At 39.5% G+C, this 13,246-nt stretch overlaps 1 long non-coding RNA gene across 2 annotated transcripts in view; it reads right to left on the bottom strand.

Moving 5' to 3' along the window:
- Positions 1 to 1,030: 1,030 nt before the first annotated feature.
- The window catches only part of LOC131189359 (uncharacterized), a 32,353-nt gene continuing 20,137 nt past the window's right edge, over positions 1,031 to 13,246 (bottom strand). Inside the window, exons 2-4 of one of the 2 annotated variants that reach the window (XR_009152983.1) lie at positions 7,703 to 7,778; positions 1,860 to 2,164; positions 1,031 to 1,779 (exon numbers count right to left, since the gene is read on the bottom strand). This is a non-coding gene — a long non-coding RNA (uncharacterized LOC131189359). The remainder of the gene's footprint in view (positions 1,780 to 1,859; positions 2,165 to 7,702; positions 7,779 to 13,246) is intronic. The other variant, XR_009152982.1, reaches the window with a different exon arrangement.

Below are 13,246 nucleotides of genomic sequence, written 5' to 3'. Positions count from 1 at the left end.
ACCTTCCTTTTTATAACCTTCAGAGTTATTTCCCTAAATCTCAATGTCAATGTTTATTAGTCAACAATAATTAACAATGTATAATTTCCTTGGAAATAAAACAAATAACATATGTCTTGGAATAGACATAGGATTCTTAAACATAATAAACTTTCTCCTACCCCATTCAAGAAAAACTCCAAGAATAAAGGAAAAGAGCTTGCGTACTGGCATCATTGCCCCCTTGTCCCAGTGGGATGACAACAATATACCAGGAATAAGAAACTCTGCAAGTAATCTAGTCTCATGACATATAGGGCCTTAAATATGATAACCAGCACCTTAAATTGCATTCAGAAACCCAGTGGGAATTAGCACAGCTTACATAACCATGTTATGTATATGCATTATGATGCACCCAATAATATAAGTGTTGTTGCATCTAGGTCCAGCTGAAGTTTCTAAGTTTCTAAAGTTGAACCCTCTGGCATCCCACAAACCAGACGCCCATACCTGGACCTGTCCCTTACCCCCCTCCACAACAGGAGGGACTGAAACTGACACAGAGGAAGGAAGAGAACACTGAGGTACCATGATCCCCACTCCCTATCTCCTCAACCGCCCCCCACCACCACCATAATTGATGGTATAAAAAGCTATTGCGAGATCAAAGATGACCCAAAGGGATAGATTACTCTCATCCTGGACTTTCCAGTGGCATTCACAAGTTCATCAATGCCGTGTTAGGCCTGGAACCAGACTGCAATTGATCCAAATAATTTGCTTCCTCCAGAGTCCTTTGAAGCCAAAGGCCTATCATCTACTCAACAACTTTCTCCGGAAGGTTGAAGACTGGACAAAAAATTGTTAAGTGCTGCTGGGTCCAAAATGCTCTCTTGTAAAGGCAGAAGATCATTGCCTCCTTTAAGGAGACAGAACTACTCTTTTTCAATATAAAGCATTCATCACTGCTTTGATAATAGCTGTGGATCTCCCCCCCCACACACACCCCGCACACACACACACCCCACACACAGATAGCACAGTTCATAGTCCCAAAGTCTGTTTACTTCTCCAGAATTTTTGGCTAGTACAGAGGCCAGATAACTGGACAAGGCTAGGTCCTTATCATCTTCATTGGAGGTCAGCTCCAAGTGAATCTGAGCAAATTTATCTGACAAATGCTCAACATAATCTTTACAGAAACCTTTCAAAAACTCCCCTGACTTCTTACCCAGAAGGGACCAAGTCACCCAATAGAATAGAATAGAATAGAATTTTTTATTGGCCAAGTGTGATTGGACACACAAGGAATTTGTCTTGGTGCATATGCTCTCAGTGTACATAAAAGAAAAGATACGTTCATCAAGGTACAACATTTACAACACAATTGATGATCAATATATCAATATAAATCATAAGGATTGCCAGCAACAAGTTATAGTCATACAGTCATAAGTGGAAAGAGATTGGTGATGGGAACTATGAAACGATTAATAGTAGTGCAGATTCAGTAAATAGTCTGACAGTGTTGAGGGAATTATTTGTTTAGCAGAGTGATGGCCTTCGGGAAAAAACTGTTCTTGTGTCTAGTTGTTCTGGTGTGCAGTGCTCTATAGCGTCGTTTTGAGGGTAGGAGTTGAAACAGTTTATGTCCAGGATGCGAGGGATCTGCAAATATTTTCACGGCCCTCTTCTTGATTCGTGCAGTATACAGGTCCTCAATGGAAGGCAAGTTGGTAGCAATTATTTTTTCTGCAGTTCTAATTATCCTCTGAAGTCTGGTTGCTAAGTGGCTACCTGCAGATGCAAAAAGGATGGAAAAATAGATGTATTTTCCACCTTTATTGTTCAATGTAGTCTTTAATATACAATTTTACCTGTGCCTGGTTGGATTAACTGTCTTTTTCAGTTGTGTTATAGACATCTCTTATACTGTTTCATCTCCTGGAATTCCTCTGAGAGCCAGGGGTGTTCAGGATCAATCTGCATAGCGTGTTTGCATAGTCATGATGGCTATTGAAGGCCATTATTGCTTCTTCATTCCAAGCAGTGATTAATACATCTTTGAAGCATGTACCAACGCTTTAGGAACTACCCCAAATTCCATTTGGATCCTCATTGGGTCCATCAAGCATGGGGTGGATGATTAAACAGATCCTTCTCCATTGCAGCAGAAGGCAACCTGAAAAATTCCAAAACCAGCAGGGAGTGATCCATCTATGAAAAAGAACTAATAACAATGTCTCCCAACTTGAGAACATGTTGCCATAATCTAGTTTGTAACCTCCATGATATACATATTCTATGTACACTGTTCATAGTACACAGAATATAGATTATTCATATAGATTGGGTCCAGTGTATACACAATGGCAGATACAAAGGAACTAAAGTAAGCCAGAAGGGGAGTTTAAATGAAAAAAAATCCCTGAATGCAATAATAGTAAATATAAATCAATTCTATAAATATAGAATTGCAAACAAAAGACTATTATACTATCAGACTATTATACAGTAGATACAACACTATGGAATTGGTTTCTTCTTAAATTTTGTAATTTAAGAAACTTGAAAGATTGGCATTTATTATTTCCATTTCTAGTCTATTTTGACATTAGCAGTAGGGATTTCTCCTTGGCTAGTTTAAATTTTGCTGTTATTTCCCCTTCCTACCACAGATAAATAGAAATGTTGCATGCCATACATGGAATGGAGTTTTCATTTGTGAAAAAAAATAAGAGAGCATTTTTACATATGGTTGTCAGATTTCTTACATTGATATAACTCCTATGTGACAATTTTATGGACAAAGGCAGGTGGGAATGAATGCACAATGTTTTTGCATTGGTTGCAGTGATAGCAGGTTATTTTGGTGATGCAAATGATGAAACAAGCATTTATGCATTATAATTTATGGAAGGGAAGCAGGAAGCTGTTATTTGCACCAACTTTAAGGACACTGGGCGTTAAAAAACTGGTACTGCAGATTTTATTTTGAGGTTGCCTTTAATAGGAGCCTAACTATCTATTTTAAACCTGTTTTGAAAGATTATTTTAGCCCTGCACTTTCAGATATGTCCTATCACATAGCTGTGATTGAAAAGAAAAAAAATGATCTGATAAATAACAGTGAAAAGAATGTGTGTAGCAACATAGGCGTTGAAAGATTTAAGAGCAAAAGATGAAGCTATTCAGCTCATTTGCCCATGCCAATTTCCAAGCAAAAGTGCTGATGAGACAATGCAACACAGGATGTTAAGGAGATCTAGCCTTAAATCTTGGGGGCTGAATTGCCAAGACTTAAGCACTCCAGGGACAGAAATTCATTAAATAACAATTGATTCAGCAGCCAATGAAGCATAAACGATCAGGTAAAACCATAGCAGGAAGAGCTAGTCGTGATAAAAATCCTCTTCTCAGATGTTCTTCCTTTTTTAAATGTAAGTTTCTCACATTTAAAACCTTTGTAAGCTTCTATGTGCATTTTGTAGCTCAATACAAATCTATACTATTCTCTCAATCACTGGAACGAGTGGCACAAGAACAGAACACACATAATTATTTGGGCTCTCTTCCTTACATTTGCCACAGTCCTTATTGGCAAAAATCACTGGAAGGTGTGTGTGGATGAATTACATTTTGGTGAAGAAGCCCTAACAGGGACACTGTTTCAGGCTCTTTGAAATCAGTATCTGATTATTCTAATGTTTTGAACAACTTGATATCCCTTTTATTAATGCAAAAAGAACTCTGGAATTGATAGTTCTTGGGAGAACAAGTCATGGAGGGAAGCATAAATCATTCTCTCTTTTAAATTATTTATTTTGACCTAGTCAATCTCTCTGAGCCCAACCTTCCTCTCATCAGGTTGCTGCAGTAGTGAAAAATTGGAGGAGGGGATGCTGTGCATGCTGCTTTGAGCTCCTGAAGAAAAAAGTGGGAAATCAATTAGTCAATCAAATACATTCTAACACTGATTCTGACCAGCTCCAACAAATCTCAAAGATCTACACAATAACAGAATTTGGTGTAAGTTTGTCATAAAGAAACTCAAGAAAAACAGGTTTTTTAAAATCCTTTATGCTTTTCTCATCTTAATAAGATTATACAAGTGGTCATTTGACAACAGTTCAAAGTTAACTCTCCCCCCCCCCCGTGATGAAATCGAAAAATTTTTACTACCAGTTCTGTGGGCGTAGCTTGGTGGGCATGGTGTGGCTTGGTGGGCGTGGCAGGGAAGGATACTGCAAAATCCCCATTCCCGCCCCACTCCTGGGGGAAGCTATTGCAAAATCTCCATTCCCACCCACACTGGGGTCAGCCAGAGGTGGTATTTGCTGGTTCTCCAAACTGCTCAAAATTTCCGCTACTGGTTCTCCAGAACTTGCCAGAACCTGTTGGATTTCACCCCTGCTCCCCCCACCCAAAAGCTATATATGACCCGGGTTTTGAAGATCAACTGTAGGAATTCTACAGCAGTTCCCTGCCTATCTCCCCCCATTATGCTTCATCTGGGTCCTTGCAGACCATGTGACCTCAAAACCTTACAATTGAGCAATCATTAATATTCCATGGTATTTCTCTCTCCAATAGAGATGGAGAGGCAGTGGTCTGGATTTTTTTTCTCTTTGAAGCCTTAGGCCAAATCTAGCCCATTTTCAATCTCAGGGTTTTTTGAGGGGAGCATTAGCCAGCCTCTCTTACGATATCAAATTCTGTTTTGTTTCTGGATAATTATTTTGCTGATGGACAGAATTTTGAGATCCTTTTCATAATTATCTCAAACTTTCTATTGGTTTGGAAGGAATAAAAAGAGATAACGTACCATGAATTAGTCAAAACCTTGTCATTACAGCATGTTATCCTTATCAGTGAATGTAACTTATTTCTAATTTATAAATGGTAGTTGCCACAAACTATGATTTAATATGATATATGAACACATTGAGCTCTAGACGGCTCATTTTATTAAATTACAACATTGATATTGCACCTGCTGTATTCTGAGCAAGCACAGGAAATGTATCTATTACACAGCAGTTTGAATTTCTCTTTTGACCATAATCCCATGAACCTCCAATTTCAATGTACATTTTCAACATACATCAGCTGTGTGTATACTGATTCTTATGTTTGTGTTATATTGAATATAAATCCAACTTTACATATTGTGAGGTATATATATGATCTCTCCTAGGGGTGTCTGCAGCAAATGGAAAACTCTGCAGTACCATCATTGCTTGCCTCCTTTATATGCCCATGTTATGGCAACTCTTCAGGATAGGGTGTGTGCAGTAATGTCACTGTGCATGCTCATCCACCTTTAAAGCACATCTTAATAATATCAGAGTTGGAAGGGACCTTGGAGGTCTTCTAGTCCAACCCCCTGCCCAGGCAGGAAACCCTACACCATTTCAGACAAATGGCTATCCAACATTTTCTTAAAAATTTCCAGTGTTGGAGCATTTACAACTTCTACAGGCAAGTTGTTCCACTGATTAATTGTTCTAACTTATCATTTCTTGCTTACTGGCCAGAAGTAGTCCAGCCAGTCTAGCTGACTAGTTTTCTGCCAGTTTTCAGTTGGATGTAATAATACAAAGTGGGTAGACTTATGTCTCATATAACTGTTTTTCCTTTTTTTCTGGTTTGTGGATTTAGGGTTTTTGTTTAAATATGACATCAACAGAAAAACAAGATTAAATTATTTTGGGAATTTAGATGCAGTTTTTATATGTTTTCTGCTTCAAAATGGCAGGAAATTACATTATTGATTTTCTACACTTGCACGGATAAAATTCAATGGTATGATTGGAGGAGGATTAGATGACTGAAACCTGCATGGAGCTTTGGGATTGTAAATTGTAGGTAGCCTAACCTTGTTACAAGATGCCACAAGACCTTATTAATCTGGTTCCAAAACAGTAAGTGTAGGAAAAAGAATTTCCTGTAGACAATTCAATTGGAAAACTAGCTCAAACCTATTTTTTTTAAAAAAGCTTTGGCTAATGGGGCTTGAAGAAAAGAAGAAAGATTATGGCACAACATTCAGCTGTATTCCACGTCTTCCCCACATCCTATCTGCTTTGTCCTGCAGCAGGCAAATGAGAGGCATTGTGTCTCTTCTGGCAATAGCTTTCTCCTCCAGGAGAGGTCTAGTTCTCACAAGCAACTGAATAAGCACTCCAGTGTCACTTATTAAAATGCCAATTGATCTCGTAGCAGAGAATAACTTGCTCAGAAAAGTATGTTTTTTCAGACAATCGAGATTATATCTACACTTACATATTGACCTTTGCTACCCTGTCTTCCAAATTCAATTACATTTGATATCTGTCCTCCAAATGCTTGCTAATTCTAAACTCCCAGTAGGTGGTGAAATACAAAAGATTATGGGCTTGACAATCCTTGCACTATACTTTTGTTATTAAAATTATACCTTCAGACTTTATAAATCTGACAAGCCCAATGCCTTTCCACATACTCGCACAAATGCTGAACAATTAATGGTTTGCCTTTCCAAGAGTCTTTGCTTAAGGCAATTTCTCGACAATTACAGGATTAGGGATGTTCAGCCAGTCCCCACAATTAAATAAACTGAGGACTAGAACATCCCTAAGGCATCAGTATTATAAATGTGTTCATATAGCTAGACTTATTTCTATTTATGTGTCTTCCTAGGTTGGCAACACCATTTCTACAGTGTAACTATTGTAATGGAAAATGGTGCTGGGCAACCCCAGACAAAGAATGCTTGGCAGGGATCCAGTGAGTTGCCAAACAAGTTCTTGCCTGGGAGGAAACATTTTGGATTTTGGATTTAAGAAAGCAGGCTTTTATCTCATGAGCGTATTCTTTTTGAAACCAAAGAGAATTTCACAAGTCAGATGAGATAAAGCTTGAAGTTCTGTTGTTTAAAAAAGAAACGAATAAAAAAATCCCACCAGACTTTGGATATACCCACAAAACTGGCTGGATTTTAGGCACAGTACCTCTGAAATACATCTCATGTAGAGACACATTTCACACTTGGCAAAGCTCCTGTTGCTCTCGGGAGGCTAAAAAAAGTGGAATGTTTGAGCATGTCTGACTTCTTAGAGCCAACAAAGGCAGACAGGAAAACCTTTCAAAATGAAGATGATCTTTCTTAACGAGGAGAGCATTTGAAGCATTGTATCACATCATATTACTCTTGAAATAATATGGTGCAAAGAATTTTCCTTCCACCCGTGTTTATGTTCTTACATGGTAAGTTACTAAGGCAAATTTTAATTTCAATTTTAATAATTTTAATGGGTACCAGTATTGTTTAAAACCAGACAATCAACATGAAGCTTAAATTACAATTGTACAACAGGCCTAACAAAAATTATAATCTGCTAATCTTTATAATCTCACCTAACATTTGTTATAGCCTTTCAGATTCAATGTCCACCACCACCCATGCCACCTTCCCCCTCCACACCCAGTACTTGCATTAAAAACAGAATATGTACCCAATTTCTGTTAAATTGCATTTTCACCTTCACAAGTAGGGCACACTAATCTTGTACTTGAAAAGACAGAAAGGTTTATAGATTTGATTTGCGCAAGACGCAAGTCCTCTTAGCTCTGACCACAGAGTTCCCAGATAAGGAGTCCTTTTATGATAAAAAAAACAATGAAAATGAAATTAAGAGCTATGGGAAAAGAATGTAGGAAAGGAAAATCCTAACTTTACCTGCTCAAGACAGCTTCCACAGGATTAACCCACAGGCTGCATATGGGCTGTGGCATTCATCCTTTGTATGAAATGTCTTAAAAACAGCAGAAATAAAGTATTTTAATTCGGTAAAAACACACATATTTGCAAGGGGCATAAAGTTGAAAGTGACCAAAGATCTACATAATTTTTTATTTCCGGCTGAATTTTCTGACAGTGGAATACACACAATGGATCCTCAGGCAAAATACAGTAGACTGTTTTCCATGGAACTTAAACAGTGGTGGGATTCAGCCAGTTCGCACCACTTCAGGAGAACCGGTTGTTAACTTTCTGAGCAGTTTGGTGAACTGGTTGTTGAAAAAAATCATTAGGGCAGAGAACCGGTTGTTAAATTATTTGAATCCCACCACTGAACTTAAGTCTTAATCAAAAACTCTGTTGACCAAAATCAATTAAATCCCCCAAACTCAATTAATTTCCTAAATCTTCCCCAAAAAGAAAAATCTTGCTTTGATAAAGAATGTATGTCTGCTTTCCAATTGTCAGTTTATTATTGAAATGGTGTTTACCTTCAGAGGTGGTATTCAGCCGGTTGGTAGTGGCAACCTGTGGGTGGGCCCTGCCACCCGCCCAGGCACAATCCCATCCTATATCACTGTGTTTTTGATGCTGCACGCATGTGCGGATGGCATGCATGAGAGAATTGCCATGTTGTTTGATGTTACATGCATGCGCAGATGGCGTGCACACACATTTCTGATGCTGGGCAAACTGATTGCTACAGTATGCGAAGCCAACCTCTGCCTTCCTCTGTCATGGATCCAGGATAGCTGAGAAACCGTCTTACCCCAATAGGATTATCCTGCCTTACTAATTCCAGTGGAAAGGGCCTACTTCAGATCCTGTCAACCAAAGAATTTCAGCTGACAGGGTCCATGGAGCTTTTTCTGCTATGGCCCCTGCCTCTGGAATATTCTCTCATCAGTGGTGAGATCCGCGTCCACACACCAGGCCTTCTGGAGGGGCCTAAAAACTTGATTTGCTGCTTGGCCCGAACCTCCTCTCTTGAGGGTGGCTGATGAGATGAACAAGATTCTTGTCCCCAGGCTGCCCATCATCTTGGATCTTGACTTTTAATCTTTTTATTCTAATTTTAATTATTATTTTTAGTACTTTAAACTTTTTATTATATTGTAAGCTGCCCAGAGTCACTGTACTAGTGAGATGAATGGCATAGACATTTACTAAATAAATAATAAATAATTATGATATTCATTAAAGCATGTTAGTTTTATTGAATCACATTGGTTCTGTTCAGGTATTACCATCACCTAACCTCCGGTAGGACGTTTAATACACTGATTTTGGATAATATCTAGTTTTGATTATTTTTTTAATAATGGACTGGCATGTTGCTATAATGTTTCTTTCAATATGTTTTTCAGGTCGTAAATCTCAGTGTAAACCTCAACATGTAGTTAATCACTGCTAAAAATTCTGGAAGTTGACACTTCTGGAGATAGTTCAGGGAACACATACTTGATAAACATGTGAAGATAAGTGAATGTGTGATATTGTTCACTTTATTAAAAATACCAAAAGGACAAAAATATCAACAAACTAATTAATTTAGGAAAAAAAATTGGCAATAACAGCTGCCAGTACAAGAAACAATTATCATCTCCTTAACTTTCCAATTTTAAGCTTCCTTCAGAGTAGTCACATTTTCAATATAGCAATTTATTTTATTTTTAGAAATGTCATGATACATCTAGTTATTGATGTGTATGTGGACAGAGACAAGAAAAGATTTGTAAATTATTGTCACATAGTATGTGTGTGTCTATGCTCTGTGTGCGTGTGTGTGTGTATGCATATATATATATATGCATGTATGTGATAGGCTATGTTGCTGACCTTTGATCTCAAGGCAAAGGGAAAGAGATTTAATTTTCCTCTGCTCCATTTCCTGGGATGGAGCAGATGAGTCTCAACATGACACAATATATTCCATTCTGGTATTGAGCCTCAACCAATCTATGGAACTGTTTCTCTGAGAAACAGATAGTAAAGCAGAGGATATCTCAAAGGTGCTTTTCAAAAAGCAACTGGACTTTCTTCGTTTTTTTTCCTTGAAGATGTTTTGCTTATTGTCCAAGAAGCTTCTTCAGTTCTGACTAAATGGTGGGGAATGGACTCCCCACCATTCCCTACCATTTAGTAGGAACTGAAGAAGCTTCTTGGATGAGAAGTGAAACATCCTCAAGGAAAAACAAAGAAAGTCCACTTGCCTTATGAAAAGCACCTTGGGGACAACCATGTCCTGGATGACTGAGAATCTCCATAGACATAAAGCATAGGATAGTAACTGTTGGTGGGAGGGAGAGAGATAAATTAGTTTTAGATATAATGACTAATAGCCATGCTTTCAAATCAGAATTGCAATGGAGACGACTTCCGGTGTCCAGAGGCAACGGTCGTCTGGAGGCTTCTCTTGCCCCCAGTGCCCGAATCCGGCCGCCGCCGAGGCCCCTAGGGGCCAGGTGTTCCGAAAAGGACACCTGCCGCACGGACGGCTCGCCAGGGGTCTCCCAGCCGACATACAGGACTGGGGGGACCGATGCTGGCGCGTCCTAGGCTCGGCGGGGTTTGGAGGCCACGGGCCACGGCCATTACTTTGGTCGTCGCCTGGGCCGCTGTGCCCGGTGACACCGGGGCTTTGGATTTATAACTGCAGCAGCCTGGTGGTGAACAGGGAACGGAGAAGAATTGAGGAATGGAGAAGGGAAGGGGATATCGGTAAACGCGAGTGGAGTGCTCCGGAGTGCGGGGGGGTTTTTCTCCCCTGCGGCTGGAAGGAGCACGAGTCATTCTGGAGAGAGGAGAACTTAAAATAAGAAGATTACTGGTTTTGTGGAGCTCTGGAGAGAAGAGGTGATGGAGAAATTTAGGAGGGAGGGTTTGAGGCCCCCCCTCCCTCTGGGGAACAGTGGTGGCGTCCAGCTTCCGCCTTCACTATGAGAATCTTGATGACATCACTTCCCTTCGGCTTCCTGGTTGACTAACTGTATTCTGGACTCGTTGCTCCTGTGAGTGCCCCCTGGTGGATCCGGAGGAAATTACAAGGATACTGTGCTTGCCTGAGGATTTTGAATTTTTTTTTTCTAAATGGCAAAAGGTCAGAGACCAACTGCTGGAGAGATGGAGAGAATTCTGGAAAAGTTATCCAATATGGATAAGAAACTGGATGATTTGCAAAGAGGCCAAACGGAAATAAGAGCAGAAATTGTGACTATCCAAAAGGATTTAAAGGATACTCAACAAGTCTCAGCAGAAAACAAGCAGAAAGTGGAAGGTCTGGAGGGTGAGATGCGGGCAGTGCAGAAAAGAGAGGAGACGACAGGCAATGCTGTGCTTGGACTACAGATGGATAAAATGTCTTATTTCCTTAGGTTTCAAAATTTGGAAGAAGTGGACCAAGAAGATTTGAGAGATGTTCTGACTAAATTGTTGGGAGAATTTCTTGGGAGAGGTGTTGATTTCATGAATTGGGATCTGGATCGAGTTTATAGAGTTAATTCACAATATGCACGCACGCATGCAGTTCCCAGAGAGGTTCATGTCAAATTTGTGAGAAGAGAGACGAGAGATGAAATTCTTAGAAAATATAGGAGTGGGGCACTGACTTACAGGGGCAGGGAGATAGCCATTCTGAGGCAGATTCCCAGACAGGTACGTGAAATGAGAAAGAAATATTATTTTTTGTCAAGCAAATTGTACCAGAAGGGAGTAGGCTTCAGATGGCTGATGCCAGAGGGATTGATGATTTTCCGGGAGGGCATTACGAAAAAAATTAGTACAATTGCGGAGGCTACGGCCTACGTGGAGGAACACAAAGCCCTCCTGGAATCAGATGACCCAGGAATTGAAGAAGGGGAGGTTATAGACCATGGGGCGGTGGCGGCTGCCGCTGTTGCGGCCCTGGAGTTGGGTCAGGCTGAACCCAGAGTTCTGAGATCCAAAACTAGGAAGTGATAAAGATATTTGGTATTGTGTTGGTTTTCCTTATTCTCTTTTGTATGATATTCTGTTTATTCTTGACCCTTCTTTATTGCGTATGTAAGATTTGTAAACTTAGCTACTTCGTGTCACCTGCTTGCCATATGGCTGTTGTATGTGTTAAAAAATTTGAGCAAAATTCTTATCTTGGATGAGAAAAATGAAAATTTACCATACCTGATATGTATTTGTATAAACCTTTTTTGACCAATAAAAACTTTTTGAAAAAAAAAAAAAAAAATCAGAATTGCAATCAGACCATCTCTGGCAACCCAATAGTAGCATCTGAGCAGATGGAGGGAACATGAGATAAGAGAGCTTTTGTTATTGTACCCTGTTTCCCCAAAAATAAGACATCCCCTGATAATAAGCCCAATCGGGCTTTTGAGCTCATGTGCTAAAATAATCCCTCCCCAAAAATAAGCTCTCCACAAAAATGCGCAGCCTGTCCCCATTTCCTCTGGTTAGAGTTAGGGAGACAGAGCTGGAAATCAGGTAAGACAGCAAGAGGAGCTCCATCTTGCTCCACACACCCCAAAATAATAAGACCTCCCAAAAATAAGGCCAAGCACTTATTTCGGGGTTCAAAAAAATATAAGACAGGGTCTTATTTTTGGGGAAACACAGAATTATTTACTCCTTGTGGCTATGAATGATTCTTGGCAGTCTGTTGTCCTGATTACAATGATCTTCTCCAAACTGTATTGCTAGCTGATTTGACCTACTAAGTAATTTATCCCTCAGACGAGAGCAGAAAGTTAATCCCTAAGTTGCCTCCTTGGCCTTTAACAATGATCTCTAGCTTATATATGAAGGGTCATGATTTCTTGCGAATGCCATTTCTTTCGTAGTGTCTGAACTTTGGCATGGCTGTTCCCACTAAGTTCCCACTGCAAATGTCATCACGTTTTCCCCTATTGATGACATTTAGTAGGTTTTAAAGAAGCATAGCGCAGCCTTCTTGCATCAATCTCTATGACATTTGGCATGTTCAATTTTCTTATAAAATTGTAACTTGTCTGCCAATGTTACTTCAATCTCAGTTTAGTGAGAATTTTGAAAAATGTATAGCTGCACATATTTTCTTTGTGATATATTGAGAGAGAAGGGAGCTACATGTTTTCCAAGCTGGATTGGGTGAGCTCTTCTCACTGCTACCATCTAGAGATGCCATTCTTTCAAAATGGTTCCTTTGACCCCATACAGAGTTGGAAATAATGGAGAGCTAAACTTAGTCATGTTCTTTACCATAAAATACAACAAAGCTAGTCCCATACTAGCTGATATTCTGAGTACACCTGCACTCCCCAAATTCAGCTAAGAAAAGGCCACCCACATCTCTTACCTTCAAGAGTTTCACAATCCACATCATCAGCATATAATTTTTATTTATTTATTATTACATTTCTATGCCAGTCATCTCGCCAAGGCGACTCTAGGAAGATAGAGTCATACTATCAAAACTACTGTATAAAACATTAAAACAATAAATAAGAACCA

This window comes from Ahaetulla prasina, chromosome 1 (genome assembly GCF_028640845.1).
Source record: "Ahaetulla prasina isolate Xishuangbanna chromosome 1, ASM2864084v1, whole genome shotgun sequence".
NCBI lineage: Eukaryota > Metazoa > Chordata > Lepidosauria > Squamata > Colubridae > Ahaetulla > Ahaetulla prasina.
Note: the sequence above shows the minus strand (reverse complement) of the source record. Positions and strands in the feature narration are given on the sequence as shown.